Source organism: Vitis vinifera, chromosome 18 (assembly GCF_030704535.1).
Source record: "Vitis vinifera cultivar Pinot Noir 40024 chromosome 18, ASM3070453v1".
NCBI classification, from domain to species: domain Eukaryota; kingdom Viridiplantae; phylum Streptophyta; class Magnoliopsida; order Vitales; family Vitaceae; genus Vitis; species Vitis vinifera.
In genome coordinates this window covers 22,406,458-22,424,096 of record NC_081822.1, presented here as the reverse complement: position 1 = coordinate 22,424,096, position 17,639 = coordinate 22,406,458, and positions in this window count along the sequence as shown.

Genomic DNA, 17,639 nt, shown 5'->3' with positions numbered 1-17,639 from the left:
AACAATTAAAAGCTAACCACAATTTGAATGCAAAAATTTCTGTTTTTATTATTGAAAATAAAATTTAGCAATATACTTAAAAGCATAAACCAAAAAATATATTTGTGGACCTGCATTTTTTACTTGCGTCCCACTCAGTGGGGAGACTCACTTTTTTATGTAGTGAAAATTTGATTTTTTGAAAAAGACTTCGGAGTCACCACTTATTTTACTTTTATTTTTAAAAGGAAAAACAAAATAAGAAATAAAAACCCTAAGTGTAATTCTTGAAGGAAAAACAGGTATGTGAAAAACCAAGTTTAGGTTTAGTGGTCAGGTTACCTATTGAAAAAGTACGATGGTGAGCCATACCACCCTCTAAGTCCCTAAAAATGGTCTCTATTACATAAGGTAAGTCAAGTGTGACAATTGATAAAGAAATTAATAAATACCATGGAATAATCATACATCGTAAGCCAATCATGCATGAAGAATAAATAAATTGGGTGGGAGCGGGAGCGTACCTTAGTAGTAAACAATAAATACACTATCATGGAAATTATTAAAAACCAAATAAAATCACAAAATGCATGCCTAAATGAAATATGACAGCAAGTTTATTAAAAATTAGGTTTTTGTCACTTAAGATTTTAATGAAAAAGATAATAATAATAATAATAATAATAATAATAATAATAATAAAATAAATAAACAATAAAAAGATTAAAAAAAACAAATAAGTAAATTAAATTAGATAAATAAATAAATTTAACAGATTTAAAACCATTTGAAAGACAGATTTTTAAAAATCAAGTTTTGAAAATAAGTGCGAGGGATTAAAAAGATGAGAACACGTGGCCTTTGGGACGACATGCTGAAGGTGGCCATGCAATCTCATACAGAAGTGGGGCCTAGGGTGGAGAGAAGTTGCATTGGTGGTGGTGAGTTGACCTAGCACTATTTATATTTAAAGAATTCCAAGGTCCCTTCCAACTTCTAATTTCCACATTTTAGCTCTGTATGTTCATCTTGCTAAATTCTATAGCATTCTTCTATGCATGGTTGAGGTATCTCTCAAGACGAGATAACCTCTCCAAGCCTTGCTAATAATGAAGAAGAGCAACTACCTCCGGGTTTGGCTTGCAATTGGAAAACACGTTATAATTACACACTGCTGGTGCGTTTGGCCAACACATGTTCATGAGCTTAAAAAGGCCATGTGACTCAGATTCATTTGGAAGAAGAGTTTCTTGTTCAATCTTTCTCTTCAAGGAACTCCACATATCACAGAGTTTTATAAACTTGTTGCAATTGAGTTATGCATAAACTGGAATGTTGGATAGGAATAGCTTATGATACTAGGATGCCCATGAATGCATGGGCAGCAAGATCAAAGGGTCAAACACTTCAAAGAATAACGACAACACCAAAGTGCTTTTGCTTTTCCAGCTACATCGGGACTTACGAAGTTGAAAATGGAGCTTTCAAAACCGTGAATGCAAGTATCCCTCTATTCTTTTCCGCAAACGCAGCCAAAACCTTTTAAAGAAAGTTGCCTATCAACTCAAAGCTCTTACTGGTGGCATCTTTGATCACACTGGTAAATGGTCAAAGAGGACAGCGCATTGGCCCTTGTCAACAGTGTAGAGAGGGGCGTTCAAAATTGAGACAACGGGGCTAAGTCCAAAGGAGGATCCGACGAGGTTCATGAGAAAGCTGACTGCTGCTTGGCTGTGTTGTTCTTCTCTTTCTCCTTCATCCCTGTTTGCGGCATTGTTTAGATGTCCACAAGCAGTTGGGATTTCTTCGGGTGAGCCAAACAATGGAGTGGATGGCCATGCGACAACTGAAAGATGGCTATGTTGGAAAAAGTTGTTTGCCTCACAATTTCTCCTTGGTTCAGATTGAGATTGTCTCTCAAGGGTTTTGGCAGGTATGAAGGGTGGGGACACGAGGGTGGCCATGCACATAGGAGTGGGTAATGAAAATTGGTAGTTTTGGGGAACCAAAACTGAGTGGTGTTTGAAGGTCAACACTAAGTGGAAAAAATGGAGCTAGGTTGATCATGCATGGGCATTTACGCACACATGAGAAGAAAGGTGACAAGATACTAATGGCTAGGTGAGTTACGGGTGTGGGGTAAGCTAGTGAGCATGATGATGGGTTAGGTTGATGGTGATGCAAATAGGGAGTGGGTGGTGAAAATTGATATAATAGAAGAGTTCAATGAGTGAGTGTGGTATGGGAAAGAGTAATGACTATGTGGTCTATGATAGGTTGGGAAGGATGATGGTGGGTAAGTGCTGATGGCTAGGTGGGTTACATGCATGGGTTTAGGTGGGTGTGAAGAGATGGAGTTGTGTAGTGAGTATGACATGAGTTTGGTGAATAGGTATGGTGTCGGGTTTATGGTGAGCTTGCCGAGGAAAACAAAAATCTTGAGTATTGATCTGTGGAAGAGAAAATTGCATGACTGGAACTGATTTAGGTCCAGCTCACTAAATATCCATAGGAGAAACAAGCAAAAACATAAAAAAGTAATGACATCACTAGCCTGAAGCCTTGAGGAACCATGGATGGGTCCACTTCATTTCGTCCATTTGCCATGTACCGATAGCTTTGATAGTTTCGGTGCCACAATGGTTGTTGCTGATGTTGCATCTGTTGGGAGTTCCCACCTATCCTTTGTCTGAGCTACCCTTGCCTTGATTGTAGGCATGAGTATAACCTATAGTTTTTAGCAAACCTCTCATGGAACACCACAAAGCCACGACTTGCACCCCTGTATTCTTCATTATGAAGAAAAACAAAACCCTTTATTGCATCTAGAGCAATTTTCATTCTTGTTGACCAAGTCATTGTAGCACACACTAGGGTGGCCATGCACACGTGGGAGCCAGGGACTTAGGAAGTGAATATTGGATATGAATTTCAAGTCCTCTAATCTTTGTTCAACGTCTGATGGTTCATTCAAGCACATGACCCTTGCATCAAATCGAATTTTTAGGCATAAAAATTTGACATCTTCGACTTTGTTCCCCTTTGTACAGAATAACGAAACTTAGAAGAATGTTGTCTATTCTCAAGATCATCAAAAGTAGTTGGAGAGAGCAGGCAACACCGAACTTCTAGATCCCCAAAGACTTCCCACAAAGACCCGGTTTCCAAACCCCATGCAGAATACAATGTCAAGTTCTCCCGCATATATTCTGGAGGCTTTACAAATGAAGGACGAATAGCTGACAAGTGTAGTGTTACAGACTTAGTCTTTTCTTAAGCTCGTGCGGCACTTAGACAAGTCAAGACACTTGATCTTGCTAAATTAGCCTGACTCCCAATGCTTAGCTCGCTAGGCTAAGATGCTCACGACTCAGAAGCTTTAGAGAGCGTAGTAAGCAACTTTTAAAGAATGGAAGCTTTTATTACTCAAGGAAGCCTTTACAAGTGCTTTAGGAACTCACTTGCTTGGTTGGTTAGGTTCTTGGGTGGTCTTGGGGTGGTGCCTTGGCCAAATGAGGCCCTCATCTATTTATAGGCACCAATGGAACTCTCTGGAACCTTGGAGGGTTCCATACAAATCAAAAAGATTCTAGAATACCCTACACAACTCTATGTACAAGACTATGTACAAGAGATTTCTAGAATTCTCTAGAAAGCCTTGGACTCCTCTCATGCCTTCTACCATAATGTAGAGATGTGTGGACATCTCTAGGCATCTCTAGAACCTTCCACACTCTTCCCACCAATGGTTTAGTGTAGATGGCTCCAAGAGTCTCCTAAAGCTTCTTGGGCTCTATATAAACCCAGGGGAAGGTTCATTTGAAGCATCCTGTGACAGTAGGCTATCTCTAGAAAGCCTTGGACTCCTCTCATGCCTTCTACCATAATGTAGAGATGTGTGGACTTCTCTAGGCATCTCTAGAACCTTCCACACTCTTCCCACCAATGGTTTAGTGTAGATGGCTCCAAGAGTCTCCTAAAGCTTCTTGGGCTCTATATAAACCCAGGGAAAGGCTCATTTGAAGCATCCTGTGACAGTAGGCTAGCTTCTTTCCTAATGTTCTCTTTATGACTACATGTCAAGGGATTTAGAAGGCATGGAAGTGCACCATGGTTAATTATGCATTGGGTTTGCAAGATTGCTCCTAATAGACAACAAACATTCGTTTGTTGTTAGACAGTGTTGAGGACTTCGAGAGTCTTTGCCAATAGCTAGTTTAGTTTGTAGATCCTTGAGTAGAAACCAGAGCAACTAAGTGGATAAGAAATAGGAGAATGAGTGGCCACATTGCCTGATGACTTCATCGGAGTAACCTCAAAGGCATGGGAGTCCTAAGATATCTCTGATGAGGTTGCTGAGATTATGTTGGGAAATGTAAGATTTGGAAATCAGGCTTCAAGATGGACTAATATGGTTACGACTATCGGGAAGAAACTCACATATCTCAATTGTTGTTACTTTGGGTTAAGCTTCCTAAATGTCATGGACTTAGTCGTTCCCTAAGCTCGTGCGGCACTTAGACAAGCCAAGACGCTTGATCTTGCTAAGTCAGCCTTGCTCCCCGATGCTTAGCTTGCTAGGCTAAGACACTCGCGACTCAGAAGCTTTAAAAGCTTGGTAGGCAACTCTTTAAAGAATGGAAGCTCTTATTAACTTAAGAAAGTCTTTACAAGTGCTTGGATGCTCACTTGCTTGGTGCCTTGGCCAAATGTGGCCCTCACCTATTTATAGGCACCAATGGAACTCTCTGGAACCTTAGAGGGTTCCTTACAACTCAAGACTATTCTAGAATGTCCTACATCATTCTAGGTACAAGCCTATATACAAGTATATACAAGAGTCTTCTAGATTTCTCTAGAAAGCCCCGGACTCCTCTCGTGCCTTCCACCATGGTGTAGAATTGTGTGGATTCCTCCAGACTTCTCTAGAACCTTCTACACTCTTCCCACTCTAGGAGTCTCCAGAAGCTTCCTGGCTCTATATAAGGCCATGGGGAGGCTCATTTGGATCAGCTTGTGACACTCTCCCCCACCTATGCCGCAGACGTCCTCCTCGCGCCTTCTGCCCGGAACCGCTCGATCTGCTCCTGGAACTGCCATAGTGCCTCTGTTGGCTCCCAGCTAGCCTCGCTTTCTAGTAGTCCCTTCCATTTCACTAAGTATTCCGTAGCAGGAGGTACCCCTCGTCTCCTGATGACCCGATCTACGAGGACGTGTTCTACCTCCTTATCATAGGAGGTCACGACCGCTGTAGGTGCCCTCTTAGACAACCCTCGGCTTGGATCATCATTGTCTCCGTGATAGGGTTTCAAGTAGCTGGCGTGGAAGACAGGATGAATCTTCAACCTCGGGGGCAGCTCGACTCTATAGGACACCTTGCCGACCTTCCCAAGTTCGAGGAAGGGTCCTTCATACCTCCTCACAAGGCCCTTATGCACCGGCCTTAGGGACTTGAATTGTTGAGGAAGGAGCTTGACAAGCACCATGTCTCCGACCTTGTACTCCGTGTGTCGTCGCTTCTTGTCAGCCCACTTCTTCATTTTCTTAGCAGCCTTGTCCAAGTATGAGCGTGCTATGTCAGCTTGCTCGTACCACCTTTTCGCAAACTTGAAATCCGTTGGACTTCTCCCCGTATAGCCAATCGTTAGAGTGTGAGGAGTTAACGGTTGCTGCCCTGTGGCTAGCTCGAACGGACTCTTGTTGGTCGCCTCACTTCTTTGCAAGTTGTATGAGAACTGGGCTATGTCTAGCAACTTAGCCCAATCCTTCTGGTTGGCACTCACGAAGTGCCTCAAGTACAGCTCCAATAAAGCGTTCACCCTCTCGATCTGCCCATCCGTCTGTGGGTGAAAGCTTGTGGAGAAGTGAAGCTCCGAACCCATAAGCTTGAAGAGCTCCGTCCAAAACTTCCCAGTGAAACGCGGATCGCGATCACTAATGATGAACTTCGGCAACCCCCAATACTTGACCACGTGCTTTAAGAATAGCCTCGCCGTCTCTTCCGTAGTGCAGTCAGTCGGAGCTGCTATGAAGGTTGCATACTTAGAGAACCTGTCCACCACCACTATGATAGAGCCGCTGTCTTCCGACTTAGGTAGCCCGATGATGAAGTCCATGGTGACGTTGTCCCATGGGCGTTCTGCTATAGGTAGTGGCTCTAACAGGCCTTTAGGTTGTCGCTGCTCCACCTTGTCTTGTTGGCACACAAGACAAGTCCTCACGTAGGCCTCAACCTCATCCCGTATCTGAGGCCAATAGTAAGCTGACTCGAGTAGTGCCCTAGTGCGTCGTTGCCCAGGGTGCCCAGCCCACTTGGTGTCATGGCACTCCTTAATTAGGTTCCGCCTTATGTTCCCCCACTTAGGCACATAGAGTCGTCTCCCTTTTGTGTAGAGTAGGCCATCCTCCACCCAAAACCGCTTAGTCTTCCCTTCATGAGCCAGGGCGATGAGGCTCTTAGCCACTGGATCATGTTGCAGCCCCTCCCTTAGAAGATCCATTATGTCTCCTTGGGGCTGACTCGTCATGGATGCTAGCTCGGCTTTGCGACTTAGGGCGTCGGCCACATGATTAGGACTTCCTGGCTTATACTCCAGTGTATAGTCGAACTCGGCCAGGAAGTCTTGCCACCTAGCTTGTTTAGGACTTAGCTTCTTCTGTGTCTGGAAGTAGCTAGTGGCAACATTGTCGGTCTTCACTATGAAGTGAGACCCTAGCAGATAGTGCCTCCAGGTGCGCAAGCAGTGGACGATAACGGTCATCTCCTTTTCTTGCACCGTGTAACGCCTCTCCGCGTCGTTTAGCTTGCGACTCTCAAATGCAATTGGGTGCCTTTCTTGCATAAGGACTCCCCCAATAGCGAAGTCTGAGGCATCTGTGTGTACCTCAAAGACTTTGGTGTGGTCAGGTAGTGCCAACACTGGCTCCTCAGTCACAGCCTTCTTTAGATCCTCAAAGGCTTGTTGGCACCTTCCATCCCATTCTCATGCCTTATTCTTCTTAAGAAGATCAGTGAGTGGAGCGGCCCTTCCCGAATAACCCTTTATGAACCGCCGGTAGTAATTAACTAAACCAAGGAAAGATCTGAGTTGAGGTACCTTGGTTGGTGGATCCCACTCCTGGATGGCTTTCACCTTGCTATCATCCATCATTAGCTTGCCATCTCTGATGCGATGCCCTAGGAAGCTCACTTCCTCCTTAGCAAACGAGCACTTCTCCTTCTTCACGTATAGCTCGTTCTGCCTCAAGATCTTAAAGACCTTCCTCAAGTGCTCTTCGTGCTCCTTTAGAGTGTTACTATAAATGACTATGTCATCCAAGTATACCACCACGAGCTTGTCCAAGTATGGGTGGAAGATCTTGTTCATGAGGGTGCAGAACGTTGCTGGGGCATTGGTGAGTCCGAAAGGCATCACTAAGAACTCATATGAGCCATACCTGGTCACACATGTAGTCTTCGGCTCATCTCCCTCCGCAATCCTGACTTGGTAGTAGCCTGACCTTAAGTCCAGCTTCGTGAAGTACCTTGCCCTTCCAAGTTGATCGAACAAGTCCAAGATGATGGAAATTGCAACTCTGCTTTTATTATCCCTTGAATATCTAGAGTCTACAAAGACCTTGCTAGTCACCAAAGCTTGTAAGTCATGTTTATGATCATGAAGACTCTTGAGTGCAATGAATGTAGTAGCAAAGCAAGTTGCACCAGGCCGGAGAATCTTTGTCCATTCTTCTCTTTTTCTCAACCAACTTAACAAAACAACATGATTATACACAAAAATTGTCTTCATTGATGCATGTCTTACAAGTTCAGTAACATTGTCCATTTTACCAATATCCTTAAAGATCAAATTAAGACAATAAGTTGCACAAGATGACAAATTGATGTGTTTATGCTTATGAGAAATCAATCTCCCTACGACTACATAATTTGTTGCATTATCTGTCACTACATGAACCACATCGAGTGGATCCACCCATTCAATCACCTCATCAAATAACTAAAACAAATTAGTTGCATCTTTAACAATATTTGAAGCATCAACAGATTTCACAAACGATATTCCTTCAATAGAATAAAGAAGGAAGTTGATGAGTGTTCTTTGTCTGTTATCTATCTAACCATCACCCATTATTGTACACCCAACTTTTGCCCAAATTGCATTATAAGAGTCCACAAGTAACCGAACTTCCTTTTTGGCATCTTTTAAAAGATTAACCTGTAGTTAGTAGTAATTTGGACCCTTATATCCAAGACCAATTATAGATATAGCATCCAACATTGGCTTGAAGTAGAAGGAAGTCACAACATTAGTGGGAATGCATGCATCATAAAAGAATCTCCCAACAGTCATATATGCTCTCCAAACAGTTTCTTTCCTAACTAATACACTCTTAATGGAAGGTTGAGGTCCTTGAGTATTTCTTGGTGCAAAATACTTATCCACTATTGCTTTTTTTCTTTTTCTACTACTGGTTGCCATAGGATTTTGCATCTCTTGAACCTCTTCTTCACCTTCTAGCATATCCTCTTCAAATTGTGACACATTAGGACCATAAGGATTTCTATATCCATATGCTTCTTAGGTTGCTTTCTTGGAATTCACAAATTCCTGGAAAGAATTTTCCATTCAAAATCTACAATCAAAATGAATCGATTTACATGGACCAATATCCATTTTCACTTCAGCAAGGTGTTGCTACATTTTATGAGTACTCCTACCTTTTACAACTTTTTTATAATACAAACAAATGAGAGTTTTCTTTCCATTTGCATATTTTTCTTTAGAAACATGCTCCCATGTAGGGTCAGTCTTGCTTCTAGTTGTTTATGAATTGGCAATTGAATCTTGACCAGAGAATGAGGTCAAGTTTGATTCCATTTTTTATTTCTCTATCAAATTATAAACAAAAATCACAATTTTAATCATAAAATTAAATAATCAAGTCATCAACAATTTAACTTAAAAAAAATTCAAGTCATCAATAATTTATTAAAACCCCACATTAATTTAAAGAATCAAGTTATCAACAATTTAAAAAATCAAAGAATTAAAGAATTTCAAATTTATTACATAAATTTTTTTCAAAATTAGAAATTTACTTTCAAATAAAATATTTATTCAACATTTAAAAATCAAAATGTTATTTGAAAATCAACAAATTATTTTAATTCCTAATTTTTAAAATTTTCAATGATTTCATTAATTTATTTAAACTCAAATAACAAAAAATTAAAAATCAATAAAAAAATGAAAATAAAGTTAAAAAAATATATAAAATCTAAAGTCTAAAACTCTAAACTAAAAAAAAAATATGGAAATGATTCAAATTTCAATTGCAATAAATAAATCAAAATTTCAATAAATTAAAATTTCAATGTGCAATAAATAAACAAAAAAAATGAAAAAATTATAAATATTAAATATTAAACATAACATAAATTATAATTAACAAAAAATTAAGACATTAAATATTAAACATAAAATACAAGGATGAAAATATCGGTAATCACGGAACTTTGATTTTATGGATATATCAAAGATATATCGGTGGATATTTTGAAAAAAAAAAATATTGATAGGCCTAAAATTGATCAAAATTCATGAAAATGTAAGATAAACCTCATAGAAATGTAATTAGAAGTATAATAGACATTTTAAAGTTGTTTTATATATATATATATATATATATATCATATGCATTGATAAAAAATATGAATTTTATAAGTGTACATTTATTATTAAATTACATCAAATATTATGTCATAATAATATTGTGATATTTGATTATAATATGTCTAATTTTAAAATATATTTAATATTAAAATTATAATCCATTTAATTCAATTATATTAAATTATATAAAATAAATGATGATATATGTATAGTCGTGATATTTAATAATAATGTTTATAACTTGAAAACATACTTTAGGCATATTCATCTAATTTGGATGTATTTAATGAAAAAATAATAATGATAATTTGTCTAAGTATTTTTTATTTTAAAATTTTGATAATTTTATTCAAAAATTTATATTTATTTTATATGTAATTATTATATAAAAGTCACAATAACCAAAATTTATATATATATATATATATATATATATATATATATATATATATATATATATATATATATTATAAAATTAATCAATTGAAGCATGGTTGCTTGGATGGTGTTGGTGGGGGATTTATATATATAATACGTACATTTAATTAACAATAGCATGGTTGGCCAGCTGGTGATGGTGGGAGAGTGTGGGCCTAAGGGTAGGGGTCCAAATCCCCATGGTTCCATTCTCATGGATTTTCCCTTGCCTTTTAAAAATTCTAATTCTTGCAATCCCACATCAACAATTCATAACACCAAAAAGGTGTATTTAAACATTAGAATGGTGGAGGGCTCACAAGCATGCAGAGCATGCAGGGTTGGCATTGGGCTGAAAATAATGTGTGTTGGGCCTGGACATGTGTTGGACTAGGAAGAGTGTGAATTGGGCCTGGGCCTATTTATAAGAGTTTTGGGGTGAAAGAATGGAGATGATGACGTGGCAACGATATATCGGTGCACCAACCGAAATACCGTGAAAATATCGATATATCGACAAAAATAATGATTTTAATGGAAATATCGTGGTTATGATATTTCCTCTCCATGTATCAATGGAGGTTACCAATACATGATATATCGAACATATTTTGTCGATATATCACGACATTTTCATCCATGATAAAATATAAAGATATTAAGTATTAAATTTCAAAAATGAAAATGAACAAAGTTTAAGAAGATTTGACCTCCTCATTGATGGCAAGGCGTGTTGACATCGATAGCACCGACGGCGGCTGCAAATCGGGCTAACAGCGACAATGGGTGGCTGACGCTAGAGCCTAAAGATGAGCGACCATGGGATGGGGTGAAAGAAACCTTTAATACTCAATAAAACAACATTGTTTTGATGGGGTAAAAAAATAAAATAAAATAAAATGGTTGAACTATTTGGTTCGCCGATTTGACTACTAGTTCACCCAATCCATTCTCGTTTCAACCATCCATCGGCTCAACTAACGGAACCGAAACCGTGACTGGTCGACAATCGAACCATCTAGTGTGGTCCGGTTTTAAAAACCATGATTATATGCAAAAATTATATAATTTTGAAATATAAATATAAAAATATTTAAAAATATAAAATATATATTTTTAAAACCATCTAATTTGGTCCGATTTTTAAAATCATGATTAAATGCAAAAATTATATAATTTTAAAATTGCTGTAAAACAAGGACAAATATAATGCAAATCAAAGTAATAGAAATAAAATATATCTTACTTTGATATATAATATGGAAGAAGGAATCAAAGAAGAGAATTGAGAAAGTGAAAGAAAGAGAGAGAGAAAGAGAGAATGAGAGGAAGAGCTTTCTTTCTTTTCTCGGGATGCTTTTACATGGGGGGGTAAGAAGCCTTTTATAGGCTTCATAATATGAACTCCCATTACTCATCTTAAAGATGAGTAAATGGAGTTCATAATGGCCATCAATGTGGTCATTCATTACTTTTCATTTACAACACTCCCCCTTGGATGACCACCATATTAAAGGAATATGCCTCATTAAAACCTTGCTAGTAAAAAACCCTATAGGAAAAACCTAGCGAAGGAAAAAGAGTACAATATTCTTTTCTTGGTATATTAAGACTGCCTCGTTAAAAACCTTGCCAGTAAAACCCAGTAGGACAAAACCTGGACGAAGGAAAAAAGAGTACAGTACACTAACACCCTTTTACAAGCATACTCCCCCTCATGTCGATATCCTTGAGTTGACGCATTCCAATCCTGTGCATTAACTTCTTGAATGTTGAGGTTGGCAATGATTTTGTGAATAAATCTACTAGATTATCACTTGAGCGTATTTGTTGCACATCAATTTCACCACTCTTCTAGAGTTCATGTGTATAAAAGAATTTTGGTGAAATGTGTTTAGTTCTATCTCCTTTAATATAACCCTCTGTTATTTGTGCAATACATGCAGCATTATCTTCAAATAATGTTGTTGGGCCACCTTTGATAGAGGAGAGTCCACATGATTCCCGAATATGCTGGATCATAGATCTTAGCCATATACATTCACGACTTGCTTCATGAATTGCCAGTATTTCTGAATGATTTGATGATGTGACTACCATTGTTTGTTTGACAGATCTCCATTAAATAGCAGTACCAATGCAATTAAACACATACCCTATTTGTGACCTGCCTTTATGTGGATCTGAAAGATATCCTACATCTGCATATCCAAGCAATTGTTGCTTTGATTCCCTTGAGTAAAATAAACCCATATCAGTAATTCCGCGAAGATAACGCAATATATGTTTGATACCATTCCAATGTCTTCGAGTTGGAGTGGAACTGTATCTTGCTAATAAATTGACAGAAAAAGCAATGTCTGGAATTGTATAATTGGCAAGATACATAAGTGCACCAATAGCACTAAGATATGGTACTTCGGGACCAAGTAACTCTTCATCCTTTTCGCAAGGACGAAATGAGTCTTTTTTCACATCAAGTGATCGGAAAACCATTGGAGAACTTAAAGGATGCGCTTTATCCATATAAAAACGCTTCAAAACTTTCTTAATGTATGTTGATTGATGTACTAAAACTTCATTTGGAAAATGCTCGATCTGCAGGCCGAGACAAAATTTTGTTTTTCCAAGATCTTTCATCTCAAATTCCTTTTTCAAGTAATTTGTTGTTCTTGTGAGCTCTTCAGGAGTTCCAACAAGATTTAAGTCATCAACATACACTGCAATAATTGCAAATCCGGTTTCTGATTTCTTAATGAAGATGCATGGGCATATAAGGTTATTCACATACCCTTCTTTTAGCAAGTATTCGCTAATGCGATTGTACCACATGTGTCCAGATTGCTTTAATCCATACAAGGATCGTTGTAACTTGATTGAGTACATGCTACGAGGCTTTGTATTATTTGCATCAGGCAATTTAAATCTTTCGGGGATTTTCATGTATATATCATTATCCATGGATCCGTATAAATATGCTGTAATAACATCCATGAGACGCATATCCAGTCCTTCTGAGACTGCCAAACTAATTAAGAAACGAAATGTGATTGCGTCCATGAAGGGAGAATATGTTTCCTCGTAGTCAATACCAGGTCTCTGAGAGAAACCTTGTGCTACTAATCACGCTTTATATCTTATGATCTCATTATTCTCATTGCACTTTCGTACACATACCCATTTGTACCCAACAGGCTTTACATCTTCAGGTGTTTGGACTACAGGTCCAAAAACTTCTCGTTTTGTTAATGAGTTTAATTCTGCCTGTATAGCTTCTTTCCATTTTGGCCAATCATTTCTATGTCGACATTCTTCCACATTTCGTGGTTTGGGATCTTCATCAAATATTATGATATCAGAGGCCACTTGAAAAGCAAAAATATTGTTAATAACAATATTATTTCGATCCCATTTTTCTTCGATTTGTACATAACTTACTGAGATCTCACAATTTTCAGGTACCTATGCCTCTTCAGGGGCTTCTTGTTCAATATGTGCCTCTTCAGGGGTTTTCTGCATTATTTGTGCCTCTTCTAGGGCTATAGATTTATCAATTTTAAATTGATCAGTCATTTTGATGGTCTCTTCTAGAGTGCCAAGTTTTTCTTGGGTTCTCCTCTTCCTGGGAGTTACATCCTTTGAGCCGACAGGTCTACCACGCTTCAGGCGTATCTTAGATTCATTTGTTAACTGTCCTACAAGGACATCAATCCATGTTGGAGTATTTGCAGCCGGGATATGTGACTTTGTCACTTTCTTTGTATCAATGAATGCATCTGGTAATTGATTTGCAAGATTTTACAAATGAATGATCCTTTGAACTTCTAGTTCACATTGATTTGTACGAGGATCAAGATGGGTCATAGTAGATGTCTTCCAACTAATTTCTCGTCGTTCTTCAGGAATTGACTTTTCTCTCCCTAATGATGGGAAAACACTCTCATTAAAATGACAATCCGCAAAGCGGGCTGTAAAAACATCGCCTGTCAAAGGTTCAAGATATCTTATGATAGATGGAGAATCAAAACCTACATAAACCCCAAGTCTTCGTTGGGGACCCATTTTAGTGCGTTGTGTAGGTGTAATTGGTACATATACTGCACAACCAAAGATTCGTAAGTGAGAGATATTTGGTTGTTTTCCAAGCACAAGTTGTGAAGGGGAGTATTCATGGTAAGTTGTAGGTCGAATATGGACTAAAGCTGCAGCATGCATAATAGCATGTCCCTAGGCGGAAGTAAGTAATTTGGTTTTCATTAGTAATGGTCGAGCTATTAATTGGAGACGTTTGATGAAGGATTCTGCTAAACCATTCTGGGTATGAGTATGAGCAACAGGATGCTCAATATTTATCCCTACTGACATGCAATAGTCAATGAATGTTTGAAAAGTAAATTCGCCAGCATTATCAAGACGTATTGTCTTAATTGGATAATTTGTTATTGTGCTCGTAATCTGATTATTTGTGCAAGGAGTCTAGCAAAGGCTATGTTACGTGTAGAAAGAAGACAAACATGTGACCACCTAGTAGAAGCATCTATTAAGATCATAAAATAACGGAATGGTCCACATGGTGGATGGATAGGCCCACATATGTCCCCATGTATTCTTTCTAAAAAGATTGGTGACTCAGATATGACTTTAGTAAAAGATGGTCTGATTATCAATTTACCTTGTGAGCAGGCAGCACATGAGTATTCATTGGGCGAAAGAATCTTCTGGTTCTTTAGTGGATGCCCATGTGAGTGTTCGATTATTCGACGCATCATTGAAGACCCTGGGTGACCTAGCCTGTCATGCCAATGGACAAAAACTTTTGGGTCATTGAACTTCTGGTTCACGACAACATATGGTTCAATAGGCTTTATAGTTGTATGATACAACCTAGAGGAAAAGCCGGGAGTTTTTCCATTATAAGCTTCTGGCCAGATATAATGGAAGTAATATAAAGATATTCTGCATTATCTTCATTCATAGTTTCAATATGATATCCATTTCTGCGGATATCTTTAAAACTGAGCAAATTTCTTCTGGATTTGCTAGAATATAACGCGTCATTTATATGGAATCTAGTTCCATTTGGCAATGTTATGTTTGCTCTTCCAGAGCCTTCAACTAAGTTTGTAGTACCAGATATGGTACTTACATTAGCTTTTATTAATGTCAACTCAAGGAAATATCTTTTATCTCAAAGAATTGTGTGCGTGGTCGCACAGTCTACGAGACATACATCATCCTTATTTATCTTGAGACCAAATAACACATAGATTTCAGATATAACAAAAAAACAAGGCATAATGTAAATAACAAAGTAAATCAGATGTAAATATAAGACATAATAATATATTATTTTATATATAGAGTAACATCAATCAATGTTAATTTTTTCATCATTTATCAAATGGTCTGTTTTTTCATTGGGACCTCCAAAGAAATCAATGTCATAGTAGGTTAGGTCCAATCCATCACCATCGGTAAAGTTCATCTCTATCTCTTTTCCTTTAGCTTTTATTGATGCTAGGTAAAGGTCGACCAAATGTTTAGGCGTACGACAGGTATGCGACCAATGCCCCTTCATACCACATCTAAAACAATTATTCTCATGGTTCTTAGGAGGTTTATCTTGTAAACGCTTCCCATTTTCTTGTATTGTCTCAGTATTATTCCACTTCTGGTGGTGCAATGAGGCTTTCATTTTCTGAGAATTATTACTATAAGAACCATGGTATCGGGGATTTCTTCCATGACCACAACCACGTTCTCATCCACGTCCACAAGTTTGGGACGATATTGCATTCACTTCAGGGAATGATTCAAATCTAGTTGGATGAGATTGGTGATTTTTCATCAAAAGCTTTTTTTTTTTAAACCTTCATGGAGATAATGAGATAGAAAATCAGTGTTTTTATGCGATCCTGCAGGGATGCTTGATTTCCTTCTTTGATCATAACTCCAAGATTATTGCAACAAGATGTATTTCAAAATCAAGGATCCAAGATAGAGAGTTCTTTCTCGAAATGTCTAGTGCCACAAATTTGAGTTTTGTGAGATTCGACATTGTCAAATAATTTCAAATATATGACAAAACAATATTATTATAATCAATTATAATAAATTGATAATATTGGTATAACTTTGATTATAAACATAATCAAATAATTTGTTTATAACTTTTAAGAATATGTAACAAAACAAATCAACAATAATATAAATATGTAAAATTTTATTCTTTATAAATAACTTCAAGTTTAAGATACGAGAATTACCTTCAAAGCAATTCGTGCTGATAACGTGTTGTAAAACAAGGACAAATATAATGCAAATCAAAGTAATAGAGATAAAATATATCTTACTTTGATATATAATATGGAAGAAGGAATCAAAGAAGAGAATTGAGAAAGTGAAAGAAAGAGAGAGAGAAAGAGAGAATGAGAGGAAGAGCTTTCTTTCTTTTCTCGGAATGCTTTTACATGGGGGGGTAAGAAGCCTTTTATAGGCTTCATAATATGAACTCCCATTACTCATCTTAAAGATGAGTAAATGGAGTTCATAATGGCCATCAATGTGGTCATTCATTACTTTTCATTTACAACAAAAATATAAATATAAAAATATTTAAAAATATAAAAATTATATCAAATAGATATGAATTATAAAGAATTTTTCTTAAAATATAAAAATTATATTTTAAATATAAAATTAATGAATTGATTATTAATGTATTAATCTTATTTGTATCAAATATATATGAATTACTACAAACGGTTTTTTTTTTTACCCTTCAATATCCATTGAAAAACTATCATGGGAAACACGAATGTGAATTTATTATATATTCATTGTAAAAGAAAAAATATGATTTGTAACGAAATTAAATGCAACATTATTTGATAATGGAGTTAACAAAGGAGGCATGCACTGGTTCCCAACTAATACATTATCTAATGATAGAGTTAATCGAGGAGAGGTGCACTAGTTCCCAACTAATACATCATCTGATGATGGAGTTAATCGAGGAGGCATGCACATATTCACAACTGATTAGCCTACAAATTTGATAAATACATTATTTTCTATCATTCTTGAAAATTAATATAAGTTGCTAAGTTGTCGCTCTAGTCTTCTCATTTTATATTTGTCCTAGGTATTTGATTATAGTTCAAATTTTATCAATCAAAGATTCAAAATGTAAATTAATTCTACCTAATTATTTAATATAATTCTATCTATATTCGCTATTTTCACTTTTTAGAATAACTAAAAATGGATTAAATAAATTTACACAAATTAAGAACATAACTTGGTTTAAATTCTTCTAGGTACAGTGATTTATTAAAGTTTGAGTATCATATATATATATATATATATATATATATATATATATATATATATATAAAATTCATATGATTAATAAAGTTTAATAGTTGGACATAAAATATTATATAAGTAAATTAAATTATTATAACTAAAAAAGGTTTAATTTGTATTTCAAAAGTCATTTTTTGTATTTATCCTTTTTTTAATCTTATTATATTTTTTAAAACTTAAATTATCATATTTTTTTGAAAT